The 23,562-nt window shown below is 34.9% G+C and overlaps 1 protein-coding gene across 22 annotated transcripts in view; it reads left to right on the forward strand.

Annotated features, from left to right (window-relative positions):
- The window catches only part of NSD1 (nuclear receptor binding SET domain protein 1), a 163,357-nt gene that overhangs the window by 44,622 nt on the left and 95,173 nt on the right, over window positions 1–23,562 (forward strand). The gene's annotated exons all lie outside the window — the stretch shown is intronic.

Genomic DNA, 23,562 nt, shown 5'->3' on the forward strand with positions numbered 1-23,562 from the left:
GAAAACAACATATAAATGACCATGGACAAGTAAGAAATGTACAGAATAAAATAGGGTTAATCAGTGGAAGAAAGGCACTAAAGTGAAAAAGATTTTAGTGACTTTTTTTTAATAATTCAAAAATAGTTTTCCCAAAGAGTCGAACCATTTCATAGTTCTATCACATTAGTGTGCCTCTTTCTACAGGGCCTTTACAACATTTGCCATTTTTATTTTTTGTGGATCTGATGACTCAAAAACTATTAATCACCTGCTGTACACAGAGAACTATGATGAGGGCCATTAGAAGGGCATATCCTTAGACCCTTGATGAATCTTAACAGTCTAGTAAAAGGATGAAATACCATACAATTTTATTTGTATTACCTATCTCAAAAGGTTGTTATGAGGAAAGCTTTAAATGTTAGAGAAATGTGGTAGTTATTTTTATATGCTTGAATATTTAAAAGATTGTGATTTTATTGTTTTGAGTGTTATCTGCAGTGACATAATTTGCAACCCCTTCATGACTAGGGAACAGATTTGTTTTTGGGTGACATAGTATTTTAGCAGGTCCATCCTTTAAAAAGGTTTTCCATTGTGGTAAAGATCTAACAGAACTTGCACCTGTTGCTAGAGTCCAGTGAGAACCCAGGGCTGCTTCCATGCCATAATTGAGGCATGCTTTAGTTGTTATTTAGTAGAGGAATACTTTGAGTTATTATTAGTCCAAGCTAGAACACAAAATGCCTGTATTTAATTAATAGCAGGTATAATGATTATTTAGGTGGATCCTTTATACATTAGTTAAAACTTTTACCTTGGATTATTGGATAATTTTCACCAAGTAGCATTGTAGTGTATCTTTTCCTACCCATGTGCTCTAACTCAAAATTTAAGAAATGAAGCATTTTCTTTTTTTTCATTTTCTCCCTCATTCTCCTAATCCCACCCTTTGGAAAAAGAAAAACAAAAATAAGATCTTTGTAGTGAAGCAAAACATCCCTCCGTGAAGACTGAGTTTCAAGGACATTGTGAAAATAAAACCGATTTAAAGTCTTAAATATAGTGGGAACAACTATTTGACTCATGATAAGAATTCTCTTATGATTGTCAGGTTATGTCTCCATTAGTCTTTCTTTCTTACTTTCCTCCCCTCCCCTCCCCAAATCAATACTATGTATTGGTTTCAAGGCAGAAGAGCAGTAAGGGATAGTCAGTGGAGTTGCCTAGGGTCACAGCTAGGAAGGGTCTGAGGTCATATTTGAATCCAAGACCTTTTGTAGGCCTGCTCTCAATCCACTGAGCCACCAAGCTGCCCCGAGTCTTTCTTTTTTAATGTTAGAATGTTTGTGGTTGAGATCATAGTATCAGTAGGCAAAAAAATCTGTTAATGACCAAACTAAGAAATATTTACCTTGTGGCCACTATATTTTCTGTGATAGATGATTATCACTAAACATGTCTATCAAGACAACTTTTAGACATGCTCTTTTATGCTCTATTGTTGGTATTGAAGATTTGAGTCATTCAACAAAATTGAGTAGTTCCTTTGTTCAGGGCTCAGGGATATTAGACTAGGTTTTTTTCCTCCTAGCCATCCACACATATTTGCTTAGGTGCCTTTTACATATCATTCTTGTCCTCTTGGAACTTAGAGTATAATTTGTAAAGACTTTCTGATCTGTATTGATAGTTACATAACATTTTTTTGTTTTCTTCTGTTCTTGATTTGTAGTATGATAGGGAAGGCTCCCAGAGTAAAGCAAAATTCTCTAGGAATTAAGTCCAAGATTCCAGCTCCTTCACTTTATAAAGTGAGTTTAATAAATTGTGGCTTTCACATTTATAAAATAATACCTATAATCTTTACCTTGCTTTCCACATTCTGTAGTTTTGAGGATCAGATGAGATAATAAATGTAAAAAGACTTTATTCCTACTAATCAAGATTCTTAGAATATACAGTATTATTTGAAGTTGTTTTATTCCTCACACCAAAAAGCTAAAACATATTCAACATATCACTGCCTTAGTGAGGGGAATTTAGATTTAGGATTACAGAATTTAAAACCATGTTGATGAATCTATAGTAACAGTTAGTGATATTCCTGGACGTAATTAATTTGAAAATCCCCAAAATCCACCTTGTGATACCAGTTTGTTATCCTGTCATTTGTTCTTTGATAGTAGAAATTGAGAAAGGATTTCAGTTAATCAGTGTTTTTTCTAATGAAGTTATACATGAGGAATTCAGATATCTGCTGACTATTATCAAATGATACCTTTTGTTTTTATATTTTCTGCATTCCCCAATATATTTGACTGTATCTTCCTCACTCCCCTTAAAGATCTATCCTCATAACAAACAATAGGGAAAAAAAGGAAAAATTTCAGAAAATAACCAACTCATCAGCCTAAGTGGAGCATATTGTGCAGTGTTCCCCACTTATAATCTCCCTTCCGCAAATAAGGGAAGGAAGTGCATCCCAATTTCTTTTCCTTGGGGTCAAACCCTGGTCATTTTATTTTCACAGCATTCCATTTCTGTGGTCATTCTTTTCCATTTATTGTGGCTGTAATCATTATGTGTATTGTTTTCCTGGTTCTATTTACTTCATTTTTGTATTAGTTCATATAAACTTTCCCATACTTTTTTTTAAGTAATCACATTCATTGTTACAGTACAGTCATATTGTATTCCATTCATGTACCACAACTTGTTTAGCCATTCCTCATTCAGTGGGCATCTCCTGTTTCCACTTCTTTGCTGCCACAAGAGCTGCTGTAAATGTACATGTAAATATGTCTTTTTTTTTTTCTCCCAGAGTTAAAAGAGTTTAGTGTAGATGTAGCCCTGGGTGACTTTTCCCCCCTATGAAATAAGAGATAAACTCAGGAAGAGTCTGAAAGAGATATTTAGAAAAAAATAAGTGAATTGAATTTTAAAATGTGCAAAGAAGCATTGTTCATTAATAGCAGTTTGCCATTTACTCTGAGAGCTTTTTTAGGCACACAGTCTTAAGATTGTTGAACTCAGAAGGGAATTTAGAAATCATCTAGTGCCACATCCTATTTTACTGGTGAAGAACTGAGACTTAGATTAAGTGATTTGTTCTCAAACATTGCATTGCATGTAATTGAAGTTGTAAAGAGCAAAGGGACTGACCTAGATACTGTTTTGATGAGATACTTGTAGGAACTAGTATTAGAGGACCAATTTAGACTTAGATGGGGTCCTGACTTATTCCTGAGATATAGAAATTTTTAATTTGTTATCATTTTGAGCCATCAGTTAAAAAACTAGAATAAAAAATTCTAACTCAAACGAGTTTGTACTTCTGGCGTGCACATAGTAGGTTCACGGCAAATCTTTGACAGAATGTTGAACTTTGTTTCTACTGCCACTTAATGTGTCAGAAAGAACTATTTTACTAGTGATTTACAAATTTAATAATATATGTTCCTTTAATCTCTGGAGTCTTATTTTGAGTTCTTTGATTCAGTTTTGAATGCATTTATAGTGAGACTGTTAAGGAGGATTTTTACTTTATTGAAAAAAAATTTTTGTATAATAAAAACTCTAAAGTCAAAACTTACATTATATTTAACATTTTTGAGCAGAGGTAATTCTGAGCTATTGCTTAATTATACCATTTGACCCTCTCATGTAATCGTCAGCCTTTATTATTCTTGGAAAGTAGGTTAAAGTAACTTAGTTGTTTCTATTTTAGAACGTGGACTGGTAAAAGACACTCCCTTATAATGTCTCTTAACTGGTAAATAATGGTTATTTTTAGGACTGTACATTTATTTTTATTAATAGATATTTATTGGCCCAGCATTAAAATCTTTTCTGTTTTACTTTCCCTAAATGTGTTTTTTTAAACCTCTTAGCAAACTTGGATTAAACCTATTAAACAGAATGTTTTAAATTCATTTGTACATTTATCAAATATTAAGCACCTGCTGTTTGCAGGTACATGATAAAAAATTTAGTTAAGAAATAGTTTCTGCCCCTGTGGAGTTTCCAGGTGATTAAAACACAGATCATAACGAATTACAAAACAATGAAGTCCAAGTGCTCAAAGAGGTTTCATGGAGAAGGGAGTATTTGAATTTAGCTTAAGGATAATTAGGAGTTAGCCAGTAAAATAGAGAATGACATGACAAAAATACAGAATGGTGGGAGTAAAGATATAGAAGTTAGCAAATACAGTGAGTTTTCAAAGGCCATATTCAATTTGCAGGTTGGCTATAACATACAATGCATGGAAGGGGACTAATATCAATTAAGTTGAAACACGTAAAGTAGCATCTTTTGTGTGTGAAAGGGCCTTGAATGCAGGCAAAGGAGTTTGACATTTAGTCAGACAGCAGGAGCTAGTGAGGACTTTTTGAGCAGAAGATCATAGATTAGAGCTTCAAGGTCTCTAGAGATTATTAGTCTTACCACCTCAATTCTAGGTCTGAAAAAAAAATTAGGCTCATAAAGAAGTGACTTGCCCAAAGACTTAGGAGTTTGTCTATATCAGGACCAAAATTGAGTCCCGTCTCCTTTGACTCAAAGGTTCTTTCCATTAGATCATATTGCTTTTAACAAAATAATAGTTTGCACTTATATAGTACTGTGTATTTTATAAAGTACTTTCCTCCTAGTAATCCCCTGAGGTAGATATTCCAAGTAGTATTATCCCTACTTTACAGATAAACTGATGTTCAGAGAGAAGTTGCTTTCTAGGACTAGAACTAGGTCTTTTGACTCTTTAAGTCTAGTAATCCTTTTTCCATTAGTGTAGGCTCCTCTGACATGAGCAGGGGTGACATGGCTATATCCAGGAGTAAGAAAAATAGATTTAGTGTCAGTATGAAGGACAGCTAGTAGTATAGTGGATAGATCACCACTCCTGGAGTCAGGAAGACAAGTTTAAATCTAGATTCAGACAAACTTACTAGCTCCATCCCCTGGGAAAGCCACTTAATCTCTGGTTGCTTCAGTTTTCATCATGTAAAATGAAGATATCAAATAGCATTTACTTAGTTTGGTTGTTGTGAGGACCAAGTGAGATAATGTTTATAAAAATCTCTTAGCATAGTGTCTAGTACATAGTAGATGCTTTCTAAATTCCCTTCTCTCTTTTTCTACTTTCCTGATTTTAAGCTTCCTTTTAAAAACTTGATATATTTTGGTTTTAGATCACCTTCATTTATAAATATTTTCCTCTCCCATCTCTAAAAAAAGTTCATCAGAACTAAGTAAACACATCAGTCGATACTGATAAGTATTGGTGATGTTCAAGATTCTGTCTTGCCTGCCTCTGTGAAGGAGAGATGGTTTTGCACTTTCTCATTTCTTCTTTAGGTCATTGTAATTACTTAATTTCAGGGGGTTTTTTTGAGGTTGATAGTTCTTAAGAATTACATTGTTGCAGGCATTGTATAGTTCTGTTTGCTCCAATTTTCCTCAGTTAATGACTTCCTTGGCTTCCCTGAATTCTTCATATGTGTCTTCTTAGGCCTAAGCTTTTATGTACAACAATTTCTTCAGCTTTCCCCCATTCATTGTACATCTACTTTGTTTAGAATTTTTTTCTACAACAAAAAGTGCTGCTATGAATATTTTGGTTTATGTGGTGCATCCTTTTGTTTTTGACTTCTTTTTGGCCAGATTCCCATGCATCAAAGGGTATGGACATATTAGTCATTTCTTTTAAGTACAGTTCTAAACTGCTTTACAGAACGGTTGGACCAATTCATAGTGCCACTAACTATATTATTGTTCCTGCATTTCCACACCTCTTTCCAATATTGACTGTTTTCCATCTATTGTCACTTTTGCCAGCTTCTTAGGTCTGAGGTACTAAGTTGCTTTGATTTGCATTTCTACTGTTCCTGGTAAGGAAAAGTCTTTTTTAATAGATTGCAATTCTTTTTAGAAATTTGTATCCTTTGTCTACCAATGCATAGTTGATGCAAAGATTCTTTTTTTCTCCAGTTGACATTGATCTCATTTTTGAGTTTAGCCATAATTTTATAACATCTTCAAAGATCTCATACATTTTCATAAATGTGAGTGCTCCCATTGCCAGAGCTTTTAATAGATTTTTAAAAAATCCTTATCATTTTATGATAACAATTTTAAGAAGGGCTAGGCAATGGGGGTTAAGTGACTTGCCCAGGGTCACATGGCTAGGAAGTATCTGAAGCCAGATTTAAACCTAGGTCCTTCAGTCTCTAGGCCTGGCTCTCAATCCACTAAGCCACCCAGCTACCCCTTTAATAGATTTTTTTTTTTGAGTTGTGACGAAACCAAAAATTGATCCCCTCATGTGCAGCCTTCTGGTTATGAGCCTTTATATGCTTTTTCATAGCCCTCTGCAGATAATTTATGCTTAACGTCATTACTTTGTAGGATCTACTGTAGGAAGAGGATTTCAGTAATAACTCCAAGTAATCTTGATCTTTTTGTGAGAGAGTAGGGGAAATTAGTGAATAATTTAGCTTGGAGACCACTTAGAGAAGAGTTGAAATTGTACCCGCGGATATATCCATCAGCTAGACATTATTAATTAATAGGATGATTAGTGTGTATGTCCAGTGACTAAACTGGTACAAACATTTTAAAGTTTAAAAGTTAAGTTAAAATTCTGATGAACAATTTTAGATCTAGAGCAAGCAAGCTGTCCCCGTGTCCAGTCCTGTACTTTCCCCTGTTTTGTTTCTCTTTCTCAATCTGTAGCCGTCTCATTGTTGCCTCTGTCAGAAAGCAGAAAATAGAACCTACCTGTCAGTTTCTGACTCCCAACTTTTTCTTGTCATAAATACTGACTTAACCATGTGTCCTGTGAACATTTCCTGGCATAGCAAAAATTTTGAAACTTCTCTGAATGTTGATCTCCAATTCTGCCCAAATTTCTCATTTTGTGATTCTCTGTAATGGGGCTTCCCCTCCCATTATTAGCTTTTGCCTCTCACGGTAGGAGAACTTATATCATTTAAAAAAATTACTACCAATATTGACAAACTTGTTGGAAATTTAATTCTTTGCTAAGAATAGCACATTTGAAAAATTTTGATCTAAATGAGATTACAGCTAGCTACACTAAAGTAACAAATTACATACTTAGTAGTGATTGGAAAGTAGCTTAAATTATTTCCTTGACAAATTATGATCTAACAGAGTTTTTAACTTCTATACTTTTCCTGGGTTCATCTATTTCCTTTCTCTCTCCCTCCTTTAGTGTTCTCATTCAACTTGTACTTCCCAATGCTTTGGTGCTAGGTGTAGCTATAGTAGGAGTTAGTTTACTGATAGTACTGTGGAGGCTTGGAGACCTGAGAAAATGGAGTCACCTTGCAGTCTTTGTTTGAACATTCAATGAGAGCATAGTGGACCGGGGCCTGAAAGCTATTTAAAACACTCCTCTTACCTGTTTATCTTGAACTATTAAAATCCTATATGTATCCAAGAAATTATGGCATTTTTCAGGTTCAGGTCTCATAATACACAAAACAAGATGCCAATTGCCTTTCTTTGAGGACTTTTCATATAATAATCATGGAAGAAGTTAAGACTGTTTTTGGACTCAATGAATGTTATGTGTATGGGTAACATGGAAGAAATCTGTGGTTTTCCTTCTTATGTTCTGTTACCAATGATAATCTTAAAGCAGATATAGGAGAATTGAGGTAAAGTTGATAGCACAACGATTTATACATCATGTTTAGGAATTTGTCAGCTGACTTAATGTGTGTGAAGTCCTTTAAAATACTGACTATTCATATGCTGAAACTGGCTGGTGAGGCTGTAACCAGAACTGCTTTACTTGGATGAACATTCAAGAGGCCACAGGCCATAGGCATATAAAGAATCAGTTTAGCCTTAAAATTCTTAAAAACAATTCATTTTTATAAGCATTTATTATCTTTCCCACTGTGCTGCTTCTCTTCACATTGAACAATAAAAATAAAAAAGAAAACTCTCATAATAAATATGTATTTCACAGCAAACCAGATTCCCATGTTGACCATATCTAAAAATGTTTAGGAGATATTCATAATTTTCAACTAGATTTTTTTCTCTAAAACGAAGACTACTATTCTATATCTATTTTCTTCTGCAGCTTCTAAAATTTTTCTAAGGATTCCACTTCAGTTTTATACATAATTCAGGCTGTGTTTCTCTTACCTCCTCTTATTTGAATGCCAAATCTGGGTCCAGAAGAAGCTCCCCTGTTTGTCGAAACAGATTGTATTCTCATTTAGAGCTTTAGTCATACCATTTTCTTTTCTGGTTTCCCTTTTTATCTATTGTCTTATGTTCCTCTTTAATCTTTGAACCAATTTGCCTACAGCATCTCTAGCTTATTCAATATCTATACTCTTTAACCTTGGATACACCCCAGAAGGCAACTTTTAATTATATCAAAGATATTCCAGACTTGCTTCCTGGGATGGGTTTCCTTTCTGCACATCTGGGGCTGTGGTCCAGGTCCTTTCTAGAGCAGTTTTTACTATTACAGGTAAAGTAGGATCTAGTAAAGATTGGGATAATTATTCTTTTCTATGAATTAGCAAAGTTGAAATGGGTAATAAAGCATTTTTTAAAACACTAGATGATTTGGGTCCTATTTCTCATTGATCATGTAATTTTGGTTGCTATTTTTCCCTTGGTTTCCACTTTCTCTGTATAGTGGGATGTTACTTTTCCCTTAGTCTCTTCTTTCTCTGTACAGTGGGAATAATCCTTATTTTGTCAACCTCCTAGGATGGCTTTATAAAATAAATATAAAATGACTAGATGACAACCCAACCCCTCTAGACCTGACTGTTTTTGTTCTATGGTTGAAGGATCATGAATATAAAGCTTAGGTAATGTGAAGTCAAGTCTGAGCATAATGTGAAACTCTAAATGGTAATTGAGAAATTTACAAGGCCTTTATGGGGGTTTTTAGTGGGACCAAAGTGGAAGAAAAGAATGCAAGAATGATAAACATGATTTTCTGAGGGTTACATTTCAATGATTCATAGCTCCCTACATTTATAGGACTTGGACCTGGAAAAAGACTTGGGACAGTCCGTTCTAATTTAATTTTATAGGTGAAGAAACCGAGACTCAGAGAAAATGATTTTTCTTATAGCTAGTTTAATGACCATTGTCAACTCAGCACTTACTACATGCCCAGCACTATGCTTCACACTGGGGGCACAAAGAAAGGCAAGAAAGAACATTCCCTGCCTTCAAGGAGCTCACAGTCTATGTACATTCAAGATTTATCTGTGAGGGCCTAGACCAATGGAGTACAAAGCTAGTACCATGTCAGTTTAATTTTGAAATCCCCAAGCATGGTTTGGCAAAAGAACCCATGCCTCTGCTACAATGAGCATCTCCAAAAGTGATATAGTTTAGGAAGGTTGGCGAGAGATGTCATTGTGGGGTAATAGAAAAAGCCCTGGATTTGGATTTTAAAGATTCTTATTCTAATCCTGCCTTCCCTCCTGCTTAGTTGTATAACCAAAGATGGACAGTCAGTTTCCTCTTTAGTAAAATAAGGAGCTTGGATTAGGAAGAATTCCCTATCAATTTTATGATCAAAAGAATATTATGTTTTATGTAGGAACCATGTTCAAAGATTGAATGAAATTTATGTAAAGGTTATACAAATATAAAGTATTAATATAAAATTAATAGATTATAGAATGATGGGACTAGAAGGGACCTTATAGATTATCTAGATCAAACATAGGTACTAGTTTCCATTTTACTAGCTGATCTTCTACTTATAAATGAAGGTTATCATTTTACTAGTTTAGAACAGGCATTGTTCCCATCTTACAGGCAATAAAACTGAGATAAAGTCTCACATTGAGTCATTTGCAAAGTTAAAACTAGAATGTATGTTTCTAGACTTTGAGTTAAATACTCATGCCATATACTGTTCATGTATGTGTTGCGTGTTCTTTTATCTGGGAATGAAATGGTGGTGTTTAGTGAAAAGAGGAATATATTTGTAATCCTAAAGAGTTGGGCTTAAATTCTGTCTTGCTATTCACTACCTTTGTGACTGAGCAAATCTTTTAACTTTGCTGGGTTTCAAGTTTCTCATTTCTGAAATGAGAGAGTTGAACTAGATGACTTCTAAGATCTCTTCTAAATCTAAATGCATGATCCTGTGTCTTTGACTTTCTAATTCCCACTTAATGACCTAGGTAACTCAATAGTTTATGTATTACCATTTGGTGACTTTAGGAGGGGTTCTTTGGTTTTCCCAAGGAGGGAGTGACTCTCTGAATATTCTCCAGAAAGGAGACTTAGAGAGGCAGTGAGTCTCCATTTTGCTCAGAGGTCCTGGACTTAAAATAGGCAGGATTCTAGGCAGCTTTATTTGACTATCTTAACATTAATCACTACTAGTTAACTCTTCAGAGTTATATTAATATATTATATATGTAATACATAATATACATATTATAATAGTAATAAGTCATAGTTCCTTTTTGTGGTCACATTATTAAGAGTTATAATTATATGTAAAACACGATTAATTAAAACTCCAACCTAATACAAAAAATTCTAGAAAAATGTGTATATGGTTATTAATATAACAGGAAAGAATAAGAAATATATTTCTGATTCAACTTTATTACAAAGTAGTAGTCTTAGAAAGTAAGATTTAAAAAAAATTTTTTTTATTTTCATTAAATTTTTCCCAATTACATTAAAAAATTTTAATATTAATTTCTTAAAACTTTGAGTTTCAAATTCTCTCCCTCCTCACCCCTCCCCCACCCCTAGAGAAGGCAAGCAACATGATATCAGTTATGAAAGTGAAGTCACATAAAACATTTCCATGTTAGCCATGTTGCAAAAGAAAACACATAGAAAAAAGAAAAATAAAGAATGCTTCATTCTAATGCACTCAAAAGTTCTTCAGTTCTCTCTCTGGAGAAGGATAGTATTGCATTTTTACTCATGGCTCCTTTGTAATTGTCTTGGATCATTGCCTTTTTTTTTAATTAAAAACCCTTACCTTCTGTCTTGGAATCAATACTGTGTATTGGTTCCAAGGCAGAAGAGTGGTAAGGGCTAGGCAATGGGGGTTGAGTGACTTGCCCAGGGTCACACGACTGGGAAGGGTCTGAGGCCAGATTTGAACCCAGGGCTTCCCATCTCTACACCTGGCTCTCAATTTAATGAGATACCCAGCTGCCCCCTTGGGTCATTGTCTTGATCAGAATATCTAAGTCTTTCACAGTTGACCTTACAATATTGCTGTTACTTGTGCAGTGTTGACCTAGTTTTGCTCACTTCACTTTGCATCGGTTCATATAAGTCATCCTAGGTTTCTCTGAAACCATCTTGCTCATCATTTCTTACAGCCCAATGTATTCCATGCCAGTCATACACTATAACTTATTCAGTTATTCTCCACTTGATGGGTACCCCTTCAATTTCCAATTCTTTGCTACTACAAAAAAACTACTATAAATAATTTTGTAGAAATAAGTTCTTTTCTCTTTTCTTTGATCTCTTGGATTATAGACCTAGTAGTGATATTCCTGGGTCAGAAGGTATGCACAGTTTTGCAGCCCTTTAGACAGAGTTTCAAATTGTTCCCCAGAATGATTAGACTAGGTCACAACTCCACCAACAGTGCATTAGTATTCCAGTTTTTCTACATTCTTTCCAAGCCTTTGTCATTTTCCTTTTCTGTCATATTAGCCTATCTAATAGGTGCCAGGTGGTTATTTCAGAGATGTTTTCATTGGCATTTCTCTAATAGAAGAGTAGAGCATTAAAAAAATGTGACTTGATAGCTTTATTCAGAAAACTGCCTATTCATATCATTTTACCATTTATCAATTGGGAAATTGATTTTATTTTTATGAATTTTGCTCAGTTCTCTACATCCTTGAGAAGTGAACCTTTATCAAAGAAATTTGGTTTAAAATTTTTTTTCAGATTCCTGAGAAAAAAAATTTTTTTAAAAAGGAAAAAGATTGCTATATTGATGATGAAAATATCATTTAAAATATTTTAGCATTATAGACTGATATGTTTTTTTCTAAAAAAAATCACACAACCACTGTTAGGCACAGAGATTTATCCTCATCAAGTTTGCATGTTCACATTCTCACACAACAAATGAAGTGTAATTGGAGGATCTGTGGCCTACTCTAGAATTGGTGAACATATATTGATTGTCATGCCAATTTTTTCAACAGTTGAGCCAAAATAACTTGAAAACCAGTTTTTTAAAAAACAAAAACAAAGGGGGCAGCTGGGTAGCTCAGTGGATTGAGAGTCAGACCTAGAGAGGGGAGGTCCTAGGTTCAAATCTGGCCTCAGGCACTTCCCAGCTGTGTGACCCTGGGCAAGTCACTTGACCCCCATTGCCTAGCCCTTGCCACTCTTCTGCCTTGGAGCCAATACACAGTATTGACTCCAAGACAGAATATAAGGGTTTAAAAACAAAACAGCTTTGGTCACCCATTCTTTTTTATTTGATTGTCAAAGAAATGGAAGTGATCTGTGATTATAGCTTCTCAGAGGATTTTGAGATACATAAACAAATATTGGTAATAATTTAAAATCACCTTTATTATAATACTTCCCAATACAAGGTTTAGTTGATCCTTAGACAATTTGAATCTATAGTGAGGCTTTTCTTTTTTTTAGTAATATAAGTTCAAGAAGGTATCCTTTTCTAGAACAAGTTTATTTCATCCATTTTAAAAACCAGTATATCCACTTTAGGATATTTTCATTCAAACATCAAGATATTTAGCTGCCTGGCCCTCGTGGTCATTGACTACTTCACCAGTAATTTTTAACAGTAATAATAATAGTAATAACAACAATAGTTAACATTTATATAACACATAGTATTTATATAACACTTAGTACCAAGTACTGCTAAATGCTTGAAAGCTATCATTTCATTTGATCATTTGATCATTACATCAACCCTAGGTGTTAAGTGCTATTATTATCCTCATTTTCAGATAAGGCAAACAAAGGTGAAGTGGCTTACCTGGAGTCACACAGTGTTTGATGCTGGCTAGGTCCAGTACTTTATCCACTGAAAAACCCAGCTGCTATTATGCAGTTGGGCTTGATTTTTTTTAAGCAATTCAACTAATCAAGGCTTATAATAAAAGTTTTCTTTACTCTCTTCATTTCTATGTTGTTTTACTACCTTAAATGTATAAACTTGAAACTTTAGTCTGAATGACTACTCTGCCAAGAGGAATGCAGCTGCTCCAGTTCTATTGATGTGACATTTTCCTTGTCTTTGCAGACCACAACTAGCTGATACAGCTTTGCCTTTTTCTTTTATCTGCATGTTTTGTAATATTTCTGAGAGTAGACATATTCCAACATCTTGTCCTATTTTAGAATTAATATAAGTGTTCATACTGTTAAATTATGACAAGTTTTTGTTCTAATGTAATAAGACTTTTTTTGCTGGCAGTATTTCTAGATGAATGATTTTTCTTTTTTTCCATTTTTTAAGTACTCTAAAAAAAAAAATCAATACAACTCTTAGTAACATGGCATACAGGAGCATATCATATCCACCCAGAACAGTAGGCAAATACAGATTGACAGCATATTGACCCTTTACATAAGTGTTCATTAATTGAATTTTTGGCTCCAATTAAATTCAATCTGGTATTTTTTATAATTCACATTAAATTACATTTTGTATCATCTGAACACTTATTAATAATGACAGCTATAATTTGTTTTGCAACCATTTAAACACATTTTACTCTTCCATGTTCTCTACTGCTGTATGAACAGCCTAGCACTTGGTAAATGCTATTCTGTGATAATAGGAAGAGCTACCATTGAAGGGTGTTTGTATGGGTTGTTATCCTGAAGCTTCAGAAGAATCATGACCTCAGGTTGTCTAAGTTCTTCATCAATGTTCAATATTTGTTGAATGAGAGTTGATGTCCTTTGCAGCTGCTGTTCAGTCCAGTCCCTGAAGTGACCTGCATTCATCCCCAAGATACAGGACTCCTTTTCTAGGAAAAAGAAGCACAGGTTCATGGCTATTCTGGGCCATCCCAAGCTCTTCAGCACTGCAGTATCATTATATTAGGGACTTGGAGGCATTCAGACATAAACTTACAGATGGTAACTTATCTGTTGAATTCTCAGCCAAGCACATACTTTCACCAAGTTCCTTTTCCATCTCTGAGTCTCATTTTTCATAGTTATTTTAAAATGACAATTTTGTAAGGTTCCAGACAAAAGTAGAATATAATCTAACCCTCTTTCAAATTTCTTGTTCTGTTGAAGGTACCATCATACTTCTAATCATATAATTTTCTAGTTATTTTTCATTTTCTTACATGTCTTTTTGATAGTGCTCATTCCTTTCCTGGGTTTTCTAGCTAGAATAGCACACCATACTTAACTGGGAAGAAAAAAATTTAAAAGTGATTTTTGGGTCCTGTTTCTGAGATATTTCCCAGTAATTTACATATAAAACTGAATACTTGAGAAGAACCACCGTTACTTAGTAGGGGATATTTCTCCCAACAGTGCATATTACAGCCCCTTAAAAGACCTACTCAATTGCCTTCATGTGTTAATATGTCATTAATCAAATTTGCTATCAGATAGCTACCCTTTTGGGCTTTACTCAGCAATACTAACCTTCAGATGAAAAAAAAATCAGTCTGTTTCAAGGCTACATTAGAAAGACACCTTTGAGTTTGGTAGGACTTGCCAGAGCCACTTGGATTACTACATAGGTCTTCAGTGGAGGTATCATAGATGATTTTAATTCTTAGTAGCTGTGGATAGAGGAAGCTGTGCAGTGGATAGAGGAAGACTAATCTTCATGAGTTCAAGTCCAACCTCAGGCACTTAACTAGCTTTTAAATCCTGACCAAATCACTTGACCCTGTTTGCCTCAATTTTTTCATCTGTAAAATGAGCTGGAGAAAGAAATGGCAAACCACTAATTTGCCAGGAAAACCCCAAATGGAATCATGAAAGATCAGACATGAATGGAATGTTTGGACAAAAACAAGTTTTAAAAGAGCGTGGTATAATGATTACAAAATTGGGCCTGGAATCTTGGTTTCAAATCCCACCTCAGACATTTAGTTGTATGACTGTGAACATTTAAGTGAAATAACAGTGCTTGGCACATAGTAAATACCCCATTAAATATTTGTTTATTGTTAACTGATTGGTTTAATCTTTCTGAACCTCAAATTTCCTCATTTGTAAAATGGGAATTATAGTAATTGTAATGCTTATCAACAAAACTGCTCTGCCCCTTAAATGAGATAATGTATGCAAACTGAATTACAAATTAAAGCATTATGTAAGCACAATTTATTACTAAATTTTGTATATAAATGATATTACCTAGTCATTTACTTTTATGCTATAGTCATACAGTATTGCTTCATTAAGTAGCCTTATTTATTCATTCATTCATTCATTTATTTATTTTTGAGTCCATACCTTCCATCTTGGAGTCAATACTGTGTATTGGCTCCAAGGCAGAAGAGTGGTAAGGGTTAGGAAATGGGGGTCAAGTGACTTGCCCAGGGTCACACAGCTGGGAAGTGTCTTGAGGCCAGATTTGAACCTAGGACCTCCCATCTCTAGACCTGGCTCTCAATCCACTGAGCTACCCAGCTGCCCCCTAAATAGCCACATTTAAAGTGGTTTTGCTGAGGCAATTTGTAGAATAGTATGAATAGATATTTGTAAATCCATCAGTGCTTCTGGAGATGTAACTGGAAGTGCATTCCTTGGTTGTATTGGAACTAATCTGTTTGCGTATTAATTACAAATGGTTCATTGGTTTTATTATAATATTAGTCAAAGAAGGTTGAGGTTAAATGAACATTTTTATATTTATATATTTATCTAACTTATTGTTAAAGGTCCCTGTTAATTAGAAATAAAGTTTTTTGTTTATTAGGCTTTCCATTTGCTAAAGAATAATATCATCAGTATTATTGCTAGTAAATTGAGGATTTACTTATAAATCATAAAATATCAATTGGAATTAGGATTGGAGGTCATTTGGTCTAACCTATTCTTAATTTACAGGTTAGGATCTAGGTAGAAATTGAAATTATAGAATTAATTTTGGTCCATACTCTGTATAATTCAATGCTAAAATGTTTTATTTCAAGCTTTTCAATGTAGACAGCTAAAGGCACTTAGTGGGAGTTAGTAATCAATCATTTTTCAAGAGTTGATATAATAGAGAGTGCTTAATACAAAGAATATAGTAGGGCAGTTAGGTGGTGGTGACTCAGTGGATAGATCACCAGGCCTGGAGACAAAAAATACTGGGTTCAGATGCAGTCTTAGACACTTTCTAGCTATGTGACCCTGGGAAAATCACTTAACCCTAATTGCCTAGGTTTTATGACTCTTCTACCTTTGAAATGATACTGTCAGTTATAAGAAAGAAGGTAAGAGTTAAAAAAAAAAGGATACAGTTAAGAAATGAAGCATTGGACAAGAGGGTATCAGAGGATCCTTCTAGCTTCTAATCATATGATAAAGACTCCTTTTTTCCCTAAGAGATGAATTATGAAACCATGAAAATATCATCTGTTTAATCATAGAACTTTTTCTTACTACATATTTGGAAGATCAGAGATTTAATGTTGGAAGGGACAGAGATTATAGAAAGGACCGTTGAATACAAACATGTTTTTTAGAGCTTTAGTTGAATCAAGAAATAACATTAGGCATCTTGGTACAGTGGAAAGAATGTTGCATTTGTAGTCAAAAGACCTGGGTTTGATTCCTTCATCTGTAACATAGTGTCATTCTGAATTTAGGAAAGTCACTTAACCTCTTCTGGTTTCAGTTTTCTTATCTGTAAAAATGTGGATGTTGAATTACATAACCTCTATGGATTATTCCAGTTCTCTGTGATCTCTCATGTTCTTAGTTTTTTTTTTTTAAACCCATACCTTCTATCTTTGAATCAATATTATGTATGGGTTCCAAGGCAGAAGAGTGAGTGGTAAAGGGCTAATGGGGGTTAAGTGATTTGCCAAAGTCATATAGCTAAGAAGTGTCTGAAACCAGATTTAAATCTAGGACCTCAAGTTCCAGGCCTGACTCAAACCATTGGACCACCTAGCCAATAGAGTTCTAGTCAGTGTCTCCCTATTTTCTTATGAGAGCTTTATTTTAAGAGATCCTCATTAATAAATAAAATGAGAACTAATTCTCCAGAATTGTGACAGCCTTTTGATGATTTGTATATGTCATTATGGATCTTTCATCCAGGGTTTCCTCTGAAGCAACTTTGCAGTCTTCAAAAGTTGGTTTTAACATAACCTTTTTATATGGTCAGCTGGATTTTCATATTTTCCCAGGAAATTGTTGCCTAGTAGCTACTAACCCTAATTCCTAAGATTTTGTCGAAGTGAAAATATTTTATGGTGGAACAAAAAAATTCCAGAGCCATCAGTGACTCTATTCTGATAGAACTCAACTTAGGTATGACTTTAGTGTTCTTATATGTGCTATGAGTTTCTCTAACCAAAAATATTTTCACCTTTTGGCTAAGACTTCAGTTGATAACCATATCTGCACTTAGTTAACCAGGATCTTGTTAAGTGGGCTCACTGGTCTGTTGCAGCGCCCATACTTTGAAGCCTTCTTCCTTGGGAGAATTTGTTGGTGCTTTGAGACCTCATGGTGACATGTCTTAGGAACTTGTTGTAGGTAGTTGAATTCCTGGAAGTAATTAGTGACTCTTTCTTGAAATGCTGAAACTAAAGATCATACCATATGATGATCACCTGGAGAAACTAGGATCTTTTAGCCTAGAAAAGGAAAAATTAAATGGGACATCATAAATATTTTCAATAATTTCAGAGACCATTATGTTGAAAATTAATGACTTCATATGTTTAGATTTTAGCTCTTGGTCACAAAAATCTTTTTAGAATGATGGCTACCCAAAATTGTTTTTTGGAGTTAGTAGATTTTCCTATCACATTGAATCTTAAGCAGAGGCTAGAATGCTTGTCAGAGCTGTAGAGAAAATTCTATTTACTATTCTTGAGCTATCTATATATTTCATTTCTGGTCATAGTTACAAAAGTAAATTCAAATATTTTCTTTGGTTCTATAATAGCATTGGTATTGATAGGCCAGATCATAGCCCTTCTATATCATCTTATTTCGTGTTTATATTTATCTCTAAATTTCCATATATTTCCTCCATAGAGGTTCTGCAGTGTCCCAAAGACCTTTTTCTGGTTCTTTTATTTTTGTCATACAACACTTGGCCTCTCTCTTACTCTAGCTAAATAACCTAGCTCTATTTAAAATGAGGGAAAGAGAATTTCCCAATGGTTCTACTCCTACTGGAATGAAGCTCTTTTGTAGAACAAAATCTGTTAGAATTTCCTTTCTTTTTAACAACTAAAGATTTAGAGGTTACAAGTTTGTTTTCAACAGTGTTAGTAGATGAGAGACCTTAGCAAAACACAATGTGATTTTTGTAACTGTTTTCTGCATATTTGCCCTCAAAACCCCAATATTTAAAATTTTTAAGGGGTTTTCTGGGTTCATGGCAAGAATCCTTGAAGATAATATGATGCCTTATTACAGTTTGGTTTCCTGCGCTTAGGGCAAATTTGGAAGAAAGGGTAGGAAAGGGGTGATTTTATTGGTTTAACTAGCTTCCCGGTGAGGAAATAATTACTGTTCTTCCCTTGCTATAACTCTTAGATACTTTATAGACTTAGAGCAGGGATCCTTAGCCGGAGTTCCAGGAACCCAGGACTTTCCATCTCTAGGCCTAGCACTCTATCCACTGAGCCATCTAGCTACCTTCTCCAGTTACCTATAACATCTTGAGCTGGATATCCATCTCTGCCAATTTGGGAATAAGGTTTATTTTTGACAATGGTCTCTTAACCAATGTTTTTTTGATTCAGAATTGATGAACCTTTTTGTGGGGATTTATTTTTCGCTTGGTTTTGCCAGGTGGGGGGAAGTTAGTTTGCTTGGATTTCTGCAACCAACATATTATATTTGTGGGGGATCAGGAAAAAATAGAAAGGGAAAAGGTGCCATTCTCCCTAGTGTTGGAATCTGTCCTCCCTTTCCCTCAGGATTGGACTCATGGCCCCAATCCGAGAGTTTTCCCATTTAGAAAATAGGTCTTGAAACTAAAAGTCCCCAGTTTTGGCTCTAATCCCAGGAATCTCTGGCTTGTCTCCTTGAATTGGTACTTGGGGTTCCCATAGTTCTTTCTTTGGTCTGCCTCACTGATCCAGTAATTTCCAAGACTTGGTGTAAATAAAATACTTCAGAATTAATGTGTGTCAAATAAGTAACCTTTCTAAATTTTTTTTTTAACATAAAGTAAAAAAAACACCACATTCCTATGAGAATGAATGCCACTGTGGAAATCATAGGCTCTAGGGTTGGAAGAGACTTCATATGATCTAATCTTACCTTTCTCTCCTATTGTTTTACAAATGAGGAAAATAACAGAACCAAAAAGTTGAGTGATTTGCTGTGGTCATACAGATAGTAAGGATAAAGCCTGGGTTTAAAAAAAAACCATCCTTAAGGAACCTTTATTTTTAAAAAAATATTTTTTCATGTTTATATGATTCATTTTCTTTCCCTCCCCTCTTCCTGCCCCATTCCCAGAGCCAAAAAAGCAATTCCACTGAGTTGTACACATTATCACTTGATACTTATTTCCATATTATTCATTTTTGCTATAGAGTGATTTTTTAAAAGCTTAAACCCTAAATCACATACCCATCTACACATGCGATAAGTGATGTCATATGTTTTGCTTTTGTGTTTCTACTCCCATAATTTTTTCTCTCAATGTGGTTAGCATTCTTTCACATAAGTCTTTCAGGAAATCCTGGAAAAGCCAGGATTTGAATAGTCAGTGAGGCATGGTGGAGAAAGTTTCCTGTTCTTGGAGTCATAAAACCTGGATTCAAATTCTAGCTCTTCTGTGAGCACAAAGCAGTCTCTCTACCTCCCTGGGACCCAAGTTCATCTCAACAAGTAGATTGGATTAGAGAACCTTTGCCTTCAGATCCCACAATCTAATAATCTGGATATCTCTATAATTGGAAACAATCAGTTTTATTTGGAATGATCTAAATTAAATTATTTTCCCAAGATAATGTAGGTGGCAGACAACAGGATTCAGAACTTGGATCCTCTGATTTCATATCTAGTAGTTTTTCTAATACAAATATCAGAATATGCTGGCCATAGAGTGGAAGGCAAAGGAGAACAAGGATAATAGAGGAAAACCACTGTTAATGTATTTCTCTTTGTACCTGGTTGCTTTTGTATATTGTCTCTGAGAGCTCTTTTCTTCCTTTCTTTACTTTGAGGACCCTTTGGGTACCACTAACTAAGTGAATTCTGAACTGATGAAGAAAGTGGGTAAAGAGTAGGGGAAAGCTAGTCCTTCATAATGGTCAGGGGATGTAGACAAATATTTTACTATTTTAAACAATGCAAATCCCGTCAGTGAAGACAGTGATCACAAAGTAGATGTAAATAACATTAATAATAGAGGCAAGCACAGGGAATCTGGCTCTTTAAGTTCTGTGAAAGAGACTAGTACTTTTGGGGGGGGGATGAGAAAAATACATGTGCCAGTCAATTTAAGACAGCATTTTTTGTTTTTGAGTGATTTTAGGCCAGTAGACTGGGGGGGGGGGGTATATTTTTGCTTTCTATTCATTTTTATTCTACTTGGTCAAAATTGGAATTGATAGTCTAAGGTCTTTTCCATCATTTAGAATATTAATTCTAGACCAAGCAGGCTATCTTCCTTTCTGTCAACCTTCATTCCTACCTTGATGTATTTTCTTAAGCACTTCCCTACTTTACCCTCATATTCTTTTGATGAAATTTGTGGGCTACAAAGTCCCAGATTTGTTTGTTTCAGCCCTTAACTTCTGTCTTAGGATCAATACTGTGTATTTGTTCCAGAGGCAGAATAGTGATAATAGATGGGTAATGGGGGTTAAGTGACATGCCCAGGGTCACAGAGCTAGTAAGTGCCAGAAGTCACATTTGAATCCAGGACCTCCTGGCTCTCAATCCCCTGAACTACCTAGTTTGTCCTCATACACTCCTCCTCCCCCTCTTTGGGGTAAGTTTCTGTGAGTATAAGAGCTTTTCTCAGCCTCAGTGAGTGCATAGCATCAGACTTGACCCATAGTAGACCTTTACTAAGTATTTATTGAATTGAATTAAGTGACTGTTAATTATAACTTTATCTCAGCCTAAAACAGATCTTTCTAACAAAAAAAAATCTTTCCATTCTTATATATTACACCATTCTATGTACTCTGAACTACAGGGACATTGGCTATCTTGTTATTCTTTGAACAAGGCATTCCATCTCTTAATGCTGAACATTTTTCAATCACTGACCCAATGGAATATTCTCCCTTCTCATCTCCACTTCTTGACTTCCCTGGAGTTCTAGAAAAATCACACTTTCTACAGGAACCCTTTACTGATTCCCCCTTAATTCTGGTGCCTTCCTTTTGGTTCTTATTTCTAATTTATTTCATTTTTCTCTTAATTTACAGAAGTTATTTGCATCACCCCCTCTCCCCCCCATTTAAACTGAGCATTTCCTGAAGACAGACTGTCTTTTGTCTTTTTTTTTTTATTCCTAGGCTTCTAGCACATGGTGGGCCCTTAAATATTTATTTACTGACTGATCTTCTGTAGTTTTTCCTATCACTAAATACATTCAAGTAGAGAGGAAAGATGATCAATTGGCCACTGATCATGTAAAAGGGATTCCTGCATGTCACTTATATTTTTAGAGTCTGAGTCCAACAACAAGGAGAGAAAATCATTGTAGTTTTGCATGGAGTCATTGGTTCCTAGATTAGTTTACAAAAGGAATTTTTTCATAGTATTTTCAGGAATGATCAGAGAGCATGAGCATACCTGGCTGATACTTTTTGGGCCATATTTAGGGCATAACAGCTTTGATGGATGCAATACTTTTTTTTAACCCTTACCTTCCATCTTAGAATCAATACTGTGTATTGGTTTTAAGGCAGAAGAGTGGTAAGGGCTAGGCAGTGGGGGTCAAGTGATGTGCCCAGGGTCACACAGCTAGGAAGTGTTTGAGGCCAGATTTGAACCCAGGACCTCCCATCTCTGGGCCAGGCTCTCAATCTACTGAGCTACCCAGCTGCCCCCCTATGCAATACTTTCCACTCCTCTTTTTACTATCTTTTCTCCTAAAATATTAGGGAATATAAAGGGAAATAATAACATATGTAATGTGTTATATATAATAATAAATAATAATAATTGCAGGACAGGCAGAGTCCCCATCAGGTCTCTCTAGTGTTGGTTATGCTAAGATGAATTGTTTCATACTTTAGTTTGGTAAATAATGATAAAGCTCTTCCAAAACAAAAAAAGTGAAATGTATTTTTGTAGGCTAGGGTTGGAAAGTCATTGGAATTTAGTAACATTTATTTGGGATTACTTAGGAAATACTTATGTCTCAGACTTTTCTAGAGATGTTTTTACTCATCTCTTGAAGTGTGGAAGCTCCTAAATTTTCCTATTAGAATGAAGAATAAATACTAGTTTGGGTACTAATACTTTAGTTTGAGATTTTTCATGTTTAGAATAATTTTGTGAGATCCTGGACACTTCTTTTGATTTTGCTTAGAATTAAATGCTGGAATAAAAAAATTATTTAGAATATTTTTCCATGGTTACATGATTTATAATCCCCTCCTCCCTTACTCTCTCCTCCCCCCTCCCAAAGCTGACAAGCAGTTCCACAAGGTTATACATGTATCTTTGTTCAAAACATATTTCTGTGTTATTCGTATTTGCATTACAATGATCCTTTAACATCAAAACCCTAATCACATCCCTATCTCATTATGTGATCGAGCATATGTTTTTCTAATGCATTTCTGGTTCCACAGTTCTTTCTCCTAAGTTTTTCTGGATTGTCCTGGGTCATTGCATTGCTGCTGGTAGAAAAGTCTGTTACATTTGATAGTTCCATAATGTATCAGTCTCTGTGTACAATGTTTTCCTGGTTCTGCTCCTTTCACTCTGCATCACTTCTTGGAGGTTGTTCCAGTCTCCATGGAATTCCTCCACTTTATTATTCCTTTGAGCACAATAGTATTCCATCACCAACATATTCCACAATTTGTTCATCCATTCCCCAATCGATGTACACTCTCTCATTTTCCAATTTTTTGCCACTACAAACAGTGTGGCAATGAATATTTTTGTGCAAGTCTTTTTCCTTATTATCTCTTTGGTGTACAAACTTAGCAGTGGTATGACTGGGTCAAAGGGCAGGCATTCATTTCAGGCCCTTTGGGAAATGCTGGACTTTTTGAATACATATGATAAAAACTCTTAAGGAAGAGAATTTAGGGACACTAGTATTAGACACTTTATTTTGACACACTTCCCCCTTTTGGGCAGTGATTTAAACATCAGGGTTTGTGCAAAGATACCTTTATTTGTTTACTTTGTAAAGATACTTTTTTATCTGTTAGCATTTAT

The sequence above is a fragment of the Monodelphis domestica genome, chromosome 1 (assembly GCF_027887165.1).
Source record: "Monodelphis domestica isolate mMonDom1 chromosome 1, mMonDom1.pri, whole genome shotgun sequence".
Taxonomy (NCBI): Eukaryota; Metazoa; Chordata; class Mammalia; order Didelphimorphia; family Didelphidae; genus Monodelphis; species Monodelphis domestica.